General features: G+C 38.1%; 1 protein-coding gene across 1 annotated transcript in view; it reads right to left on the reverse strand.

Moving 5' to 3' along the window:
• Positions 1 to 14,630, reverse strand: part of LOC123868444 (frizzled-2) — a 39,262-nt gene extending 24,632 nt beyond the window's left edge. The window contains exon 1 of the mRNA XM_045910978.1: positions 14,233 to 14,630. The gene's annotated coding sequence lies outside the window, so the exon portion shown is untranslated. The remainder of the gene's footprint in view (positions 1 to 14,232) is intronic.
• Positions 14,631 to 18,230: the final 3,600 nt, after the last annotated feature.

The raw sequence follows: 18,230 nt of genomic DNA on the forward strand, positions 1-18,230 counted from the left end.
GCTAGTAATTAATAAATTAAGGCTACGAGGGTTCCAAACGCACCCAGGTCTGACTAGAGTCCACAACAAAAACAGTACACTACACTCAGTAGCTACTCGTACCTAGTTTCACGATTAATTTTTTTTTAAATGGCTAGCAAAATGGCCGTTACGAAGCGTTCACTTGTGTAAAAAGTAAAAACACAGCGAGGGTCAAAAGGGCTAAGAATGATATTAATGGTAGTGCAAGGGAAGCGGGAAGGTATTGGGGTGGCATAATCACTGGCGGGGACTCTCCCCTTGCGGACTGGACTTGAGAGTTTTGTACAAAAACACTCCTACTTCGTGTTCCTGAATTGGGATGATACGTATGTCAAAAATAAATTATCATGATCACTGCTGAGTACGGGTCTCCTCTCATAATGAGAAGGGTTTAAGGCCGTAGTCTGTCACGCTGGCCCAATGCAAACTGGCAGACTTCACACACCTTTGAGAACATAGAGAACTCTTAGGCATGCAGGTTTCCTCACGATGTTTTCCTTCACCGTTAAAGCAAGTGATATTTAATTGCTTAACACGCACATAACTAAAAAGTTAGTAGTGCGTGCCCGGGATCGAACCCCCGACCTCCGATCAGGAGGCGGACGTTCTAACCACTGGGCTATCACAGCTCTCGTTTAGTAAAATGCACTCCAAAACTTAAAGTAAGTTTGCTAATCATTTAAACTAAAAACTGGCCAAGTGCAAGTTGGTCTCGTACCATCCCTTCCGTACCATCGTACAAGAAATAATTCCTAATTTTATTTCATTTTCATGGCGCTAATTTTGAAATTTTCATTATTTTCCAGGACCAAAAGCCTTTATGTCCCATTCCCGGGATGCAAATTATGTCTGTATCCGTCAAGGATGGACCGTGAGAAGCTAGCAGTCAGACAGACACACTTTCGCATTTATAATATTAGTATGGATTTAGAAGTTATCTAGTGGACATATTATTAAGTGCAAGCAATAATGATAGGTAAACAACACAATAACCACGCCACTTAGCAATACAGTAGCAGCAATATAGCTATATCTTTTACAATATTTACCCGTTTTATGCCGATCAGCGAGATTGAAGGAGTTTTATTGGTGCGAGGAAACATATCGTAAAGTTGTAAAAGCGGCGTTACACGGTGTAGCGTGTACCCAGATTGCTGATAACAGTGATAAGAGCTGATAACGCGTATCGCGTACGAAAATACTCTTTAAATAGTTCTCGAGTGGACACTGCGATACATCGTCATCATTAACAACCGATAGATGTCCACTTCTGGACATAGGTCTCTTGTAGGGACTTCCACACGCCACGGTCTTGCGCCGCCCTAGATTGCACATTTGATATTGTCGGTTCATGGGTGGACATACAAACACGCCAACGTGTAAAATTTATAGTTTTTTATTTATTTATTTAGTAATAAACTTAATTTAAAGAGAAATATTTTTCACCATTTTTTATAGACCAAAGCACTAGATAAAAAACAGACTGGTGTTTAGAATTTTATATTGGCAGCCCAAATAGACCGTAGTCTGTGCTAGGGCTGACAAAAAAAAAGATTAATTTATTTTATGATTTTACGATTAAAAAAAAAAAGTTAAGCCTATATTTCCATTTTTTACAAACAAAAAAATAAAAATAATTTTTTTTTTTTTTTAATTTCAATTCAATTCAATTAGAAGTTATACAATATACATCCATACTAATATTATTTAAATGCGAAGGTGTGTTTGACTGTCAGCTTTTAACAGTCCATTCGTTCAATCGATTTTGACGAAAGGATACTTACGGGAAGGATACCCATAGGCTCCTGTCTAATTCTGTTGGCTCAATGACGCGTGGAGATTGTGATCATCATTGAATGACTAGCGCGACGTCATCGTAGGTTGGTACAGTAGGTTTTCTTACTTTATTTTAACGAATTAGCATGGATCTATTCCAAGTTTGTGTATTACCGTAGAATGTTGTATATAGAAGCAGGCGTTATTTTGCGGAGTTCCATGATAAATACAAGGAACCAAAAGTTTAATTTGCTATAATCTGCTAAACCAGGCAAACCACTCGACGTACGAGTACGTATCGCTCCGCCACCGGAGCATCCTCAGGAGATGTAGACCTTACAATGCCTAATTGCAAAGACTTTGCAACTTTGTAAGAAACGTACGTCGAGTGGTTTGTCTGGTTTAGCGGATTATAGCGAACTAGCTGATACCCGCGACTTCGTTCGCGTGGATGTAGGTTTTTTAAAATTCCCGTGGGAACTCTTTGATTTTCCGGGATAAAAAGTAGCCTATGTGCTAATAATCCAGGGTATAATCCATCTCCATTCTAAATTTCAGCCCAATCCGTCCAGTAGTTTTTGCGTGAACAAACATACACACACACACACATACAAACTTTCTCCTTTATAATATTAGTGTGATTAAGTTTTGGTTCCTTGTATATTATCGTAGAGTTACTCAGCCCTTTTCAGTACATAATATTAAACTACTATTTAGAAGTCATGTAGTGGCCAGCCCAAGGAGCTGGTTCTAGCAGTTATCAGAACACATGTAAGGCGCGCGGGCGATAGCGGCGTATCGGTGATCGATTGGGTAGACGTACGTAATTAACGGGGCCTTATCGCCGATGATTTATTGATATTGCCTGCCGCTCGATACCGGCTACTTGTTGTTGAATCTACGAGTAAATAACACATTGCCCTGATATTTCTACATAATTGATATTATAACTGTCTGGGTCAAATCCTTACTATCCATATTCCATACTTAATAATATAAATGCGAAAGTGAGTGTCTGCTGGCTTTTCACGACCGATTTTGATGAAATTAAGAGTTAGCTTACATCTCTGGAACGGACATAGGGTACTTTTTATCTCGGAAATTCAAAGAGTTCCCACGGGATTTTTAATAAACTTAAATGCACGCGGATGAAATTGCAAGAAAGTTACAAAGTAACATCGATTTACCTTCTTAATCTATGCATTGAAATATCAACATACTAAACAAGTATCATTATCATCATCATCATCATCATGATCAACCTATCGCCGGCCCACTACTAAGCACAGGTCCCCTCTCAGGATTTTGAGAGGGGACAGGTCCCCTCTGAGGATTCTGAGAGGGGACCCGTGCAGACACACTTTCGCATTTACCTATTTAACTATAGATGTTGCCTGCGAGTCTGCCAATCCATACTTGGCCAGCCCAGCGTGGTGGACTATGTACTGCCCGTCCACCGTGCGAAAGTGTGTCTGTCTGCTAGCTTTTAAGTTAAAAGGTCGTCATGATCTTTGATAATTTCAACCTAAGTTTTAACCTAAAAGTCTAGACTCTAGTCATAATATGATATAGTCTACGACCACCTTTATTCCATAATATAATCAAGAAATCTGTAGGAAAGCCGTTGTTCTGGTATGTTTGCCGTCTACAACCGCACAGGAATGTACAATCAGTGTGCTGTTCGCGCTGGGCTGTATTAATTGGCCCAGATAATGTTCCAATTCTAATTGTCTACAATGAGCAATGCAGAACTGTTACTACTTACTGACCACTTTAGATTTATTGCCTGTAACTCTGTTGCTTTGAAAATTACATTGTTTATTGTTGTCTTGTTCTTGTACCATTGCAATCGTTGAATCAATCAATATACATTATACAGGATGTTTGATAAATCATATATAACATGACAAAATAAAGAGGTAGGTACATATACCTAGTACGAAATAGTGCCATATACAGAGAAGGAAAATTGATCTTTGGTGCCACATATTCTACTAAAATCCTGAAACTCAAAAAGCTGGCCCAATTTTTAAGCAAAAAAGTTGTACTTAATGCAAATAAGTAGGTACCTACTAACTTAAATATTTGTCATGGTAAAGTTTCATTTTTTTAACTCTTTAGTTTCCGTTTGGAATATTATGTCACTCGGTAAGGCCACATTATAAAACCACTTACTTGAAAGTTTCATTCTAATAGTAAAGTCGCTAAGTAAGCAAATTATGGAAATCTCGCGTTTCTAACGAAAAACTCATCTAAATCCCGGCTCTTAATAGGTAGGTAGGTACCTTGCAAAGTAGCTTACTTTTACTTAATACTTAATACGCCGCCAAAGAGATTAGTTCGTAGGGAAATGTCATCAAATATAATCTGTGTGAATGATGGATGTTCCTTGTACTTGTGCGTGTTTGTTCTGATAACGGCCGAAACTACGATTTGGAAAGTAGAATATCGTTATTAATTGCTGTTAGATATCGAATTAGTGCAATAACACAAGGTCAATCCAAAATTACTAATCCAATTAACAAATTATATTATTAAAAAACACGACTGTTCTGCCAAAAAATGACCTAAAAATGCTAAAAAGTAAAAATGAAACACATTTGGAAAATAGGACCATATTACATCCGCCTAAATTGAATTATTTTCAAAAAATGTGAATACAATCAGTGTCACTCAAGATCATGTAAAAACTAGCTGGCGCCCGCGACTTCGTCCGCGTGGATTTAGGTTTTTTGAAATCCCGTGGGAACCCTTTGATTTTCCGGGATAAAAAGTAGCCTATGTGCTAATCCGGGATAATATCTATCTCCATTCTGAATTTCAGCGAAATCCGTCCAGTGGTTTTTGCGTGAAGGAGTAACAAACATAGACACACACAAACACATACAAACTTTCGCCTTTATAAATATTAGTGTGATTATAAGCAAAATTATAAGGCACTAAATATCCATACTAACATTATAAATGCGAAAGTGTCTGTTTGTCAGCTAGCCTTTCACGGCCCAACAGTTTAACAGATTTTAATGAGGTACAGAGTTAGCTTATGTCCCGGGAACGGACACAGGCTAGTTTTAAATAAAAGTTAAACGTGTTATTTTGACACTACGTAACTACTAACTAGCTAGTTAATGCGAGGTTAACTTCCGTTTGTTTATATATTAGAAGGTAGGTTATTAACCATACAGAGAGTTAGGATGGGAATATTTAATAAACAACCCATTGTGGGGACACGTGTTTGGAGTTCACGAGCGCTTGTTCCTAACAAGTGGATCATTGTAGTATGTAGGTATACAATAATTGTACGAGATACGAGTATCATGTAGTAGGTCTGTATAGTATATTGCAAGAAGTTTGTTAGGCAGGTTCTAATTAATGACATGAGCTATCAAAAAAACTTACACCCTAATTAATTTAAAATGAGTACCTTAATTATTTTATTTATGTATAAACTGGCCCTCATATCATCACAGATAATCTATAGTCTAAAAATATCCCCCAAACAACATAGAGTAAGTCATAAACTACCTTTCCGAACTGTTAAGGCTCGGGTTACATGGCGCGAGCAAAAGTTCGGCTTGAATAGCCGACTCGGCTTAAGATTTAGACGAAAATTATTGTGAAACTGGAATCGTTTAGAAATTAGAGCGCAGATGAAGTGAGTAAACTTGGCTTATTGGATTACGTTATAGGATTAAATTAAGTAAACGACCAATTGCTGAATATTAACCGCACCTTTGTACACATAATCATAAAGAGCTAAAGTACTATTTCCCATTTCATTCATGTTAGAAAACCTAATTTTATGATAACACTGAAACACCGCAATACTTAGGTTCAAGTTTAAAGAGTTTATTTTCCAGTCGCTAGGTGTAGTTTAACATTGTAACTATGTACTTTATTTATATAATTTATGAACTCAGAATTTTTTCCTCTTTCATTATATTTTATCCCACTTGTTACAAAGCAAGAACAATTTTAGAAACCCCCACGTTTTGGTTTTTGGTTATAATATTCGTCAGGTCGATTTTTTCGTATAAAATGTAGCCCCGGAGTAAATGTCACCCGGACCATAATTACAAATCGATTGACACCTTACTCATCAAAATCGGCTCAGTAGTTTAAGCGTTGCGGTGGAACACACATAAATACAAACCTACATAGACTGCTTAAATCTTAGCCCTTTCTTTTGGCTTTGCCGTAGTAGGTATTGGGTTGTAAATTTTATCGGTGCCCCCTGTGTCGAACGCTGTCAAAGTGGTGAAATGTTGCTTTTCTTTTAATTAGAATTCTCCTTTAATTGAAGTAAACCTGCGCGACTCTGCCTGTTTTAACAGTAGGGTAAAAATACTTGAGCTAGAAATTGGCCAACTATAGCCGAACTGTGGCATCGTAAGCTGTGTCATCCCATGCAGTCAGTGCCTAAGGAAGGGAAAAATGTGAAACGTATCGAACACCGTAGTCCGTAAGCGATGGGTGGGCCATGTCGGGGCAGGTCGGGCCGTGGGTGCATGTATAAATAATTTAATAAATGAACGCCAGCGCGGTAGCGCAGCGGGTCGCCTCGCCCTTAATAGCTCACTGGCTGGACAAGTGATGGGGAAACTTGAGGCTATTTGATTCATTTTTAACAGTAAAATTCTGTGCTCAATTTTTGAAAGAATATTTTCCAATTTTGAGCTTTTCGAAAGGTTCTGAATCCCCGTACACTTTAGTTTTCCTGCCTCATCATCGTGAGGTAGGAAATCCGTCCATCGCCGCGCCGGCTCACTACAGAGCACAGGTCTTCTCTCAGAGAAGGGTTTGGTTATAGTCCACCACGCTGGCCAAGTGCGGATTGGCAGATTTCACACACCTTTGAGAACATTATGGAGGATTCTCAGGCTAATTTCTGGCTGAAATGCGTAAAGGTTCTGAGTCCTCGTAGATGAGATGGGCAGAAACTACTCGAGGCGTTGTACTCGGAGTTTAACTCGTCTGATTGCAGCCAAGCGCTAGTCTAATACCTAAATTAAAAACTAACTCCTAAAACTACGGTTAGAGACTTTTCTAAATACTGTGGGTAAAGTGAAGCAATGTTCTTAGAATTTAGAATAATAATTTAGGTTACAACATTCTACGATCTGTGGTTACGACTCTCACTGGAATCCAGCGGTTTGAATGCTGTTATCAATCAACATTATATTAAGTAGGTAAGTATAAAGGTATAGTTATAAAAATAAAGCAAATGATTATAGTCGGCAGGTCGTGTAATGTGTATCGGATGTGACACCTTTGATTAATCCTACCTAACTTACTTTTGACACTGATTGATTACTTGTGATTACAATATTTCCGTTTAGCGAATAATTATAAAGACACAGTACATTCATCATCATCGCCAGCCCACTACTGAGAACGGGTCTCCTCTCAAAATGAGAAGAATTTAGGCCATAATCTGCCATCTCAGTGCCTTTGAGAACAATTTGGAGAACTCTCATCTCAGGCATGTAGGTTTCCTCAAAATATTTTTCTTCACACACAGTCTGCCAATCCACACTTGGCAAGCGTGGCCGTCTAAGGCCTAACCCTTCTCATTGGATGGGTTGATCATGATGATGATGAATAACTGTTAAAAGATATTTATTTTAAAATCTAATTTATGAGGTGGCATGAATCCAGCGACAACCCTGCAAGTCTAAGAATAAACCGGTCAAGTGCGAGTTTTTAACTCGTTACGTACCATCGTACAAGAAATAACACTTTTAATGGGAAGTACTCTATAGATTTTGATTCCCTTGACGGGCCTTGACATGCACGACGGATAGACGCAACGAAATGATCCTATTTCTTTTGAGATGCTGAAGTTTACACAACTCTAGAAAAAGTAATTATAACGAAAGAAAGTTCAAGGAAACAAGCAGCAGGGCAAAATTAATTTAACATTTTTTTTGGTTCGCTCAACAGACTGTTTGTTTGTTGGTTCGTTTACACATTTTCTCCTAAGACAATTGCGAAGTTGGTGTATTGTTGAAGTCGCGATGTTTTAATTTACCCCCTGAATAGGCATTGTGTGGCGTTGACAATGAAAACTTTTACATAGGTAAAGTAACATTTTTACAAAAAGTAATTTGACTATAAACAATGCTTCTAAAAATTTAAAATAACTACTCGTAAAATTAGGCTCATAATCCATACTAATTATTATTAGAAATGCGAAAGTGCCTGGTCTGGTGGTCGAGTGTCTGGTTGCCTGCTAGCTTTTCACGGTCCAATAGTTACCTTAGTTAACTTACATGTCGGGGACAGAATAGAATTTTTTTATTACAATTATTAGAAACTTTTTAACCCAGAAAAGCAGAGTTCCCAAGGGATTTTTCAAAATCCAAATCCACGCGGACGAAGGCGTGGACATTATCTAGTACCCTAATATTCCCTTATGAAAGTAAGTACATTTAATTTTTTTAAACATGGCGGCCATTTTTAATTTTATTACATAATATTATTATTTGTTAGCGACATACAGCGGAGGCTTAGTAATTAGGTCCCGTTGGCACTCTTTGTGCTTCGGGTACGGAACCCTATTAAATTGACGTGCTAACGAGTGCGTGCATAAGTCGTCGATGTAAGTACTCACAAGAATAAATCTAGCAATGCCTTACACGTCTTAATAGGCGCGGCTCGAACAATGAATGCAAATGAAAAACCCGCGCGTGTAATCCGACAGAGAATTTATGCGCGCACAAATTTGTAAATGGCCCCGTGACTGAGGCTGGGATCTATAGAGCGCACTTAGACTTTGCTCAGACTTAAGATACCGTTAAAACGAGACAGCGTTATACCGCTGTCATAAATCTGTCTCGTTTTAACTGAAACTTAAGTCTAAGCAAAGTAAAAGTGCGGTCTATAGATTTCCACCAGAGAGACAACACCGCGATGTCGATGGTTAGCTCTGAGTCGTGACTGGGGTGGCCAAACTTTTGGAGTTTAGAAGACTTTCCCAAAACAATGTATGAACGAATGAATGGATAATTATTATTGGCAACTTATTACTAAGTTAATTTTTTCCCCAAAGAGTGTAAGTAGTTATACTTACAGGCATAACGCATAACTGAGTAGGTTTCTGCGGCAAAGAGTGGTGCGGTAGGGGTGTGATGACGTGACGCGGGAGCTCAGGCAAGGCTGCGTCAACAGTTGTGGCAACAGTCTCACCCCTCTTGCACCGTCCATTACCGCAGGAGCCCATTCAGTTATTTGAAAATTTTGATAAAAACTGTTTAATTTGAACTTAAATTATGGAGTACATTACATAGATATTATTATCTTAGGTATTAATTTTATTTCAGTAATGGGGTTTTCAATATTTTTTTGGTGACTCTTTTGAGATATCGCAATATTTTTAGTAAATTTCACATAATAATTATACCGTTAGAAAAGGGTAGCTACACAAAATTTATATTTAAGTTTTGTTTGCGAGTCACGTGCCTTAAGATTTAAGTGAGTACTAAAACTATCCCGGAATGAGGTGAACTATATGGCAACTGTAGCGACGCCGTTCATTAGCTCTCCGGTCAGCAACCCTGGGTGTATCCGTTCAAATAAGCACAAATATGTTTCATGCGCCCCACCTGCAATTAGGAGGTGTCAGATAATACAAAGCAGTAACGGTTAAACAGTTCCCATCGCCTGGGACTGTTTACTCAAGGTGCTGTATGGTTGTCAATGAACATACTGCATCGTCCCAGCACAGCGCACAGGCTGCAGAGCTTTTTTAGAGTTCCATAGAGCTTTTTTAGAGTTCCATACCTCAAAAAAAAAAAAGGAACCCTTATAGGATCACTTTGCTGTCTGTCTGTCCGTCCATCCTTCCCGTTGACTTAAAATCATGAAATTTGGCAGGTAGGTAGGTCTTATAGCACACGTAAATGAAAAAATCGAAAACCGTGAATTTATGGTTACATCACAATCTTTTAAAAAAAAAAGTAAATAGGGATGCATTTGACTGCATATCCGGAAGGAATCCGGAATTATAAACGAAGAAGCAAGTCGCTTCGTACGTGTTTGTGGAATTTCGATTATGTAGGGGTGCAGACCTTGGCTGGTCTGTCTGTTTTCTGTCTGTGTAAGCGATTGTAACTAAGTATATATACCTACATAACTAACAATAACTTTGAATTAAAAGATACATTATAAATCTCACAGACAATTCGAATATTTTGCATTTTCCATTTAAATAGGATATTATTCGTAGTCCGGCACATGTTTAGTTATTCCGAATGTAAGAAAACTGTCACATAAATTTGCAGCGCCCATGAATCCTCGTGTCAGGGTATATTGTGCTGAAAGTGTATTGTGAGGCAAGGAATGGTGTGAATAACCCCATAATTACTGTCACGACTGACTATTTCACCAGACAAACAGGCATTTCGCGTCCTAAACGTATTTTGTATGAATTTAGACTTTTTAATTTTGATTTTGTAGTCCCTACTTGCCATTATAGCCGATGTGGCAAGCGCGAAGCTCCTTGAGGGTGAGCCTTGGACCTTGGACTCGAAGAAATAATTGGAGAGGTTGGGAAGCAAAATCTTCCTAAGGGTGGTGCCTCTTATGAGGCTCGGACTACGGTTTAGGTCTGGGATGACGTTGCGACGAATGGGCTGATTTGGTTAGGTTATTAAGTAGCGTATGCTCGTCCCTGGGATGATGGACACGACGACATCGACCTGCTGAATTTAGGTTATAGGCCCGTGATGTAAGCTGTTTATCCAATTTTATCAAAGTCGGTAAAACTAATGAGTTTTGAAAAGTTAGCAAACAGGCAGACACACTTTCGCATTTATAATATTAGAATAAATTTAAACAAATAAATTTTTACATCCTCAAGGATCGAATTTCGTCAAACACGTTTTATTTTCCTTATTTGTTCTTGTTTTTACTGTGGTTTTTTCTACCTGTTGTTCTAAGGATACCTTATTCTGAGTTACGAGCTTCCTTCACGGTATGAATCTCGTTAGCATTGATCGATTAATTCTCGCTAATCTCTATATCGAAAGGAAGGCGCGGAAATAATCGCGGAATAAATATGTATATTAGGCTTTTAATATTATATATTATAAATGCGAAAGTGAGTCTGTCTGTCCTAGTGCTAGTTTTTCACGGCCCATACGTCCAATTTGTTACAGCTTGCATCTCGAGGAAGGACATAGGCTATTTTTTGTCTCGGAAAATCAGATTTCTCACGAGAATTTTACAAGACCTGGATTCACGTGACACGAATAATATAAGCTAAGTACTTTGAATAACCAATGAGTTCCGAAGTCGCGGGAACTCCAAATTAATTTTTACATCCTCAAGGATCGAATTTCATAAAACGCGTTGTTTTCTTTATTTGTTTTCGTTTTTGTTGTTCTTATTGTGGTTTTTTCTACCTGTTTAAAAAATAGTTATAATTAAAGCTTCTAAGATACGAGCTTCCTTCACGGTATGAATCTCGTTAGCATCGATGGATTAATTCCCGCTAATCGCTATATCGAAAGGAAGGCGCGAAAGTAGGCGTGAAGGTAATCGTAAATAAAGGCATGACTCAGGCGGGTTGTTAGTTATTTTCGACTTGCAAATGAGAAAGTGCATTGCTTATAGCCAGCGTAGCCTGTAGCTAGATGTTATGGCTGGTCCGGCTACTGAGTGCAACGCACTTGCGGTGAGCTGGGCTATTTGAAACGCGGGATAAATAGAGGGATTTCGAATAGAACAGGATGACATAGACATGTAGACATTCTGGAATTCATGCTTGTCATTTATTACCCGACCGCTGCGAAGCCCAAAAGGAGGAATTTGTGTTTTGACTGTATGTATGTGTCTGTCCCTATGTACACTCGTAACTACTCAACGTCTCATTCGATTTTGATCACACTAGTAATATTATTAAGGCGAAAGTTTGTGTGTATATGTGTACTGTGTATATATTTGTTACTCCTTCATGCAAAAACTACTAGACGGATTTGGCTGTTTAGAATGGAGATAGAAAATATCCTGGATTATCACATAAGCTACTTTTTAACCCAGAAAATCAAAGAGTTCCCAAGGGATTTCGAAAAACCTAAATCCACGCGAACGAAGTCGCGGGCATCGGCTAGTAAATGAAACACTAGGTTCGTCTTGATGGCGCGAGAGTCATTTGATACATAAAATAAAAAACGAATTTTACGCGCTTTGATGTGGCGGGCTGAAAAAGTGCAGTGCAAATCGCAATCATAGGTTTTCAATTTCTTTTTAATTAAAATATATTACATACACCTCTTCTCACAGTGAGGTTTATTGGGCTATATTCCACCACGCTGTCTGACTGCAGATTGGCAGACTTCACACACCTTTGAGAACACTATGGAGAACTTTCAGGCATGCACGATGTTTTCCTTCGCCGTTTAAGCAAGTGACTTCGGCGTTAGGGCATTCAAAAATACGATCCAAAGTGGCCGCCATACAAAACGTACGTACAAAACGCGGGCAGTCACTTTGAATCGTATTTTTAACCGACTTCAAAACAGGACGAGGTTCTCAATTCATTGGAATCTTTTTTTTTTAGGACACGAATACGAATGCGTCCAAAAACGCCCTAAGGTCGCGCTTTTCTACGCAAACGAATTTTGCCAATGTGACTAATAAAAATTTTCAAAAGAAAAATAAAACCGACTTCAAAACCAAAAACACTAAAAAGTAAAAAATTACTTTTGTTTAGCTACACTTGTAATGTGCCTAGGTATGAAGTCGAGCGAGCATATTGAAACAAAATTAGAAATCCAAGAGTGAAGCTCGCCCGACTTCATACCTAGGCACATTACAAGTGTAGCTAAACAAAAGTAATTTTTTACTTTTTAGTGTTTTTGGTTTTGAAGTCGGTTTTATTTTTCTTTTGAAAATTTTTTATTTCACAATTTTTAGTGGCCCCACTGTACTATAATATGCTATGCCCAGTTAAAACCCTACTGTTTACTAAGCTATTACACTGATCTCGAGCAATTTGCTCCTATCCATTGAGGAGTTCTGTTCTCCATCTCCAAAGATATTCATCAGATCTTCACCAAATTTATATGGGACCACCTGCACAGTATACCCTTTCAAACAAAAAAAATTTTTTCCAAATCGGTCCAGGGGTCTTTGAGTAATCGGGGAACATACATAAAAAAAAAAAAAAAGATTCCGACGAATTGAGAACCTACTCCTTTTTTGGAAGTCGGTTAAAAAGTGGTAATACTATAGGGCGAGTCAAATTAGCCACCAGAAACAGAAAACAGGACTTGTCCGATAGACACAGTTTTTATGGTGTACTGTACTGTATACTGGGCTCAAGTTTGTTCCTTGCAGCGTATCCGGTCGTTTGGGCATAAACAATTTTTATTTTCTCTGTTATTCTCGCGGGGCGCCACGACCTTATTTCATGAAATTTAAATTTTATAGAGTTTACATTCTCTATTGTGTAACGTATGCCTGCAGCAACTCTTGTGGTGTAAACTGTAAAATGAGTGTAAAAGTTTTAACTGAACATTTAATGTACATATTTTTTTACGTTTATTATTTTTGCCCTTTGCTTGGAATTCATCTAGGTATTCAAGGTACTAGTTACTACTTATAAAAAGGCAGATTTTAGGCAAGGTAGATTAATTATGTATCTAAGAACTGTTCAGGTACCTACGTAGTACATGTACATACCTACCCAGTAGAATATTATGCAAAGAGTAGGTAAGTAGGAGGTACCTACTCAAGTAATTATTATAAAGATTTCCTTATAACATTGATGACTTTTTTGTATCATTCTGATAGAAAAAGATAGGAAATTACTTGGGTAGTAGTTAAGTAATAGTAATTATTATTTTGGAAGGCATAAAACAGTTCAGGAATACCGAAGTGACAATAGGACCTGAAAAATTAGTAGGTAGGTACTCATAAGTAGACAGGTAGGTACATTTTTTCTATCCTCCCTGAGTTACGTTTGAGAATAATGCAGTTTTTGGTTTGAAATGAAATGATTTTTTATAATTAGTAAGGACAACTTGACTCAAGATTTTGCCACCGGTTCGGAAAGAAAATTCTAGTGAAAAAAGCCGGCAATAAACTCAGCAGTTGCTCTTTAAAAAAAAAGTAAGTTCCTAACCGTAATCATGGTAGGTAATCACTGATAACTTGTTAAGTGACCAAAATAAAAATGATTACCCAACACTTAAATCAAAGTGCAATGTCAACAAACAAGTAACACAAACAACATAACAATACCCCAATAAAGATAAACGAGCATAGGTAGTGTACAAGCCACGACCTTCCGACGGCATGCTGGATCGATCGTAATCTACTCGCGTTGGAAGATATATTGGGCTATCTAGCTGGCTACTTATCAACAAAACAAATCCCGACTTTGATAAGGGATAAGACCATAGGTACGTCAAATCGATAATTTCAACTCACCGTTTCTCAACCGAGCGGACACTAAATTCCACGCAAAGCACAACACTGTATTAATTAACACAAACTTCACCGATGTCTTAAACAACACCTAATTGAATCCATGTTATCATTTAAAAGTATCGATCAGTCACACGCTTTGGAAACAGACGACGACGCGTGTATTTTTACATTCAGACACCGAAGATTTCTTCACTGTTTGACGATCGCTCCCACTTGAATTACACGTGGGACAACTTCAAAAGAATCCGGGTACAGTTTGGAAGTCAGTTATTGTTAAGTCACAGTCAGCTGGGCGATTGTTTCAAACAAATGGTAACGATATTTACGAAAATATCATAATGCAACACGCGTTTGACCGCTACAACGCGCGGAGAGGGACTAACCGGGTGGACGTCTGAGTGAGACAAGAAGTGAATGAACGAGGGAGCGCGGTGAAAGGGAGGGGGTGTGCGCGGGGGACAAAGGTGGTGTCACACATGTTTTACATATCCCGCTAATAGATGGCGCTACACGTCATCCTTACAAGGAGCGTTTGAGATTTTCTAAATAATTATGCAGCCAGCGTCCCGTGTTCTGGAATTAGGAAGGCGTTTTCGAATTATCGCAGTCAAACCGTTCAAACATTTGCTCGCGTTCTCTGCGCTTTATCGAATCTGCTGCTTCAATGTCCGGATTCAATTTACGGCAATCCCTAAATTCGTCGCCGTCGGAAATTAGTGTGTACACAGCATTAGGTACGCTGAACCGAGAAAAATGGGGGAAACGGGGAAAAATAATTAAGTACTTTGTTTGAACAGCTAGGTGGGAGTGGAGGGAATGTGAAAATTCTATTATTTTCAAAAAAGCGATTAAATCCGTACCTTTACCTTAAAAAAATCTATTAAAGTTTGTAGAGTTCTCCTCGATATCTACTAGGGGGTAGATCAATGAAGAAAGTCTTTGATTACTTTATCCCTTTGCAAGTTTGGAGCGATATTGAAGGGACCCGGGTGGCTGCAGTTTTTCTTTTTATCTTTTTGAGAAGGGCTTTTGCACCTAATCAGACAATATAAATAATTTTATGGTTTTATAAGTTTTGTGAGCAGTGAAAACCTAGTTGTCAACACGTCAGCCTCCTAGTCTGGAGGTCAGAGGTTCGATCCCGGGCACGCACAGGACTTTTCGGAGTTATGTATATGTTAATTAAATAAATATCTATAAAAACATTGTGAGGAAATCTGCATGCCTACCAATTAATGTTCTCAAAGGTGTATGAACTTTGCCAATCCGCATTTTACTTCAGACCCGTTCTCAGTAGTCAGCCGGCGATGGGTTAGTGATGATGATGATGAAATAAAAGCTAGATCAAAAACAAGCAACCAAAAATCCAGAGCTCTTATCTCTACTGTGCCTAAAGGCAGTTTCACACTAAAACAAAAAAAACAAAAGTCTCTATGAGCTATGACAGATGATAAAGCATAAACAATAGAGTGGCGATAGGGTAGATAAAAGCTGATTTATAGTGGACGCACAGACTAAATCAATTACGATGACGCCCAAGCCGATACGGCCAGCCATGTTTGTATTTTATTTCATTTATCCTTCTTTATCGCGATGGTAAATAGTTTTGAAATGAGATGTTGGTTTTTAAAATTCCGTTCCCAAAAGGTGCCAACAGGAACCTACTAAGACTCCGCTGTCCGTTCGTAGGTAGAGAATTAAAAATTACCTAAGGGCAACTTTAAATTTTAATAAAAGTTACAATTAGCCGTTTTAACCCCCGACCCAAAAAGAGGGGTGTTATAAGTTTGACGTGTGTATCTGTCTCTATGTATCTGTCTGTGGCATCGTAGGTCCTAAACGAATGAACCGATTTTAATTCAGTTTTTTTTTGTTTGGAAGGTGGCTTGCTTGATAATCGAAGAAAATCGGTTCAGCCGTTTGAAAGTTATGAGCTCTTTTCTAGTTTTCTTAAAGAGGTTTCTGTGTCGGGGGTTTTTAAAATTTTTAGTTATCATATTCTTGTTATTATAACTTATTCGTAGGTATTTTAAGCAGAAAGATAACATTTTGTGATAAATCCACAATCATTCTTTTAAATGAAATGTAAACAGTAAACAGTGAGACGACAAGACACCGACATCAGGGTGAATACGCTGAAGTTATTGAAATTATCACCCAGGGTCAATCTGAGTCTAGCTTATCTGACGATTTACTAGTAAACGGCTAATGAAATATTACCGTTTCTTGAAAAATTGATTAGTTACTTAGTAGTAGTAACATCCATAATAATAAATCTTTAAAAAAAATTACAAAACTAGATTAATAAAAAATTACAAAACGCGACCTCGTCCGCGTGGATTTGGTTTTTAAAATCCCGTGTGAACTCTTTGATTTCCTGAGATAAAAGGTTGCCTACTAATAACAATTTCCGGGATTCAGGCTAATTCACTGTACTAAATACCATATGAATCGGATAAACGGATAGGCCTTTAAGAATCCCGTGTAGGAACACTTTGATTTTTCGTGATAAAAAGTATGAAAGCAGACAGACAGACACACTCTCGCATTTATAATACTAGCCGATGCCCGCGACTTCGTCCGCGTGGATTTAGGTTTTTCGAAATCCCGTGGGAACTCTTTGGTTTTCCGGGATAAAAAGTAGCCTATGTGCTAATCCAGGATATTATCTATCTCCATTCCGAATTTCAGCCAAATCCGTCCAGTAATTTTTGCGTGAAGGAGTAACAAACATACACACACACACACACACATACAAACTTTCGCCTTTATAATATTAGTGTGAAGTGTGATTAGTATGGAAGTATGGATATTTTGTCTATCATAGAGGCGCTATCGCATATAGTCGCAATAGTCGTTGCAGCCAAAAAGTCCGACCGAGTTTAGCGTGTGGTGGCGTGGTGCTCCAGAATGATGGACCGAATATAAAGAGGATGACGGGAAGTGGCTGAATGAGGAAGGCTAAGGACCGGCTGAAAAATGGAAAATCTCATTATTGTGAACTTTGACCTTGAATAAGTAGGTATATATTTTTTTGAAATATGGGATCTATGAGGACTTTTTAGTTTTTACAATTCATTTATGTTGGTGTTTCCAAACATTCCTAGCAATTTTAGCTCTATTCGAATTATTGTAACGTGGACTATAATATATTCCTATAGTGAAAATAAGTTATTTTAATATCTATGTGCGGGTGTTCGGGCCGTCGTCGGTCGCCCCGCTTCATACTCCGATTGCCATCTCAACCTGTCGCGTACCTACTATACTTACCTAGCATCATAGAGTAAATGGAACACAAATGAAAAGCACATAATTTAATATTTATGTGTTTATTTAGTAAGTTCTGTTCTTTTGTGTGCCCACCGCGACCGCGTTATTAGAACTGAACCACAGCACTGTGTACAGTCGTGTTGATAATAACATTTTTAAAAATAAAACCAAATTGATAATTTTAACATACATACCTATTCTATGAGTCGATTCATTGCCAGATATTTAGTGTGGTGGCAACCCCCTGCCAGACACCCTTAGACTTTGGGGGTTAAGGAGGTTGCCATGATACTAATAAGTGTCTGGCAATGTATAACGTGATTTGTAATAAAAACTATTCCGAAGAAAATATAAAAAACTAAACTTTATGTAGGTATACTTTGACTAAGATATTTTACAACTTTATTACCTGTTATCTCCCAAAGCCACCATGGTCTAAACTTCATAGTCGCTGATCGTTCCTCCATGTGTTGGGGACAATACGTTGAGAAACTTTCAGCTTTTATTAAGCGAAGGTCTGGCACACGGTGGCTCTCTCTAGTAAAACGACAAAGCATAAAGTGACACTAGTCATAAGACATATTATAGAAGATATCCAGAAAAGGATATTTACAAAGAACCTGTTTTTTAACCCCCGACCTAAAAAGAGGGGTGTTATAAGTTTGACGTGTGTATCTGTGTATCTGTCTGTGGCATCGTAGCTCCTAAACCAATGAACTGATTTTAAT

Source organism: Maniola jurtina, chromosome 9 (genome assembly GCF_905333055.1).
Source record: "Maniola jurtina chromosome 9, ilManJurt1.1, whole genome shotgun sequence".
NCBI lineage: Eukaryota > Metazoa > Arthropoda > Insecta > Lepidoptera > Nymphalidae > Maniola > Maniola jurtina.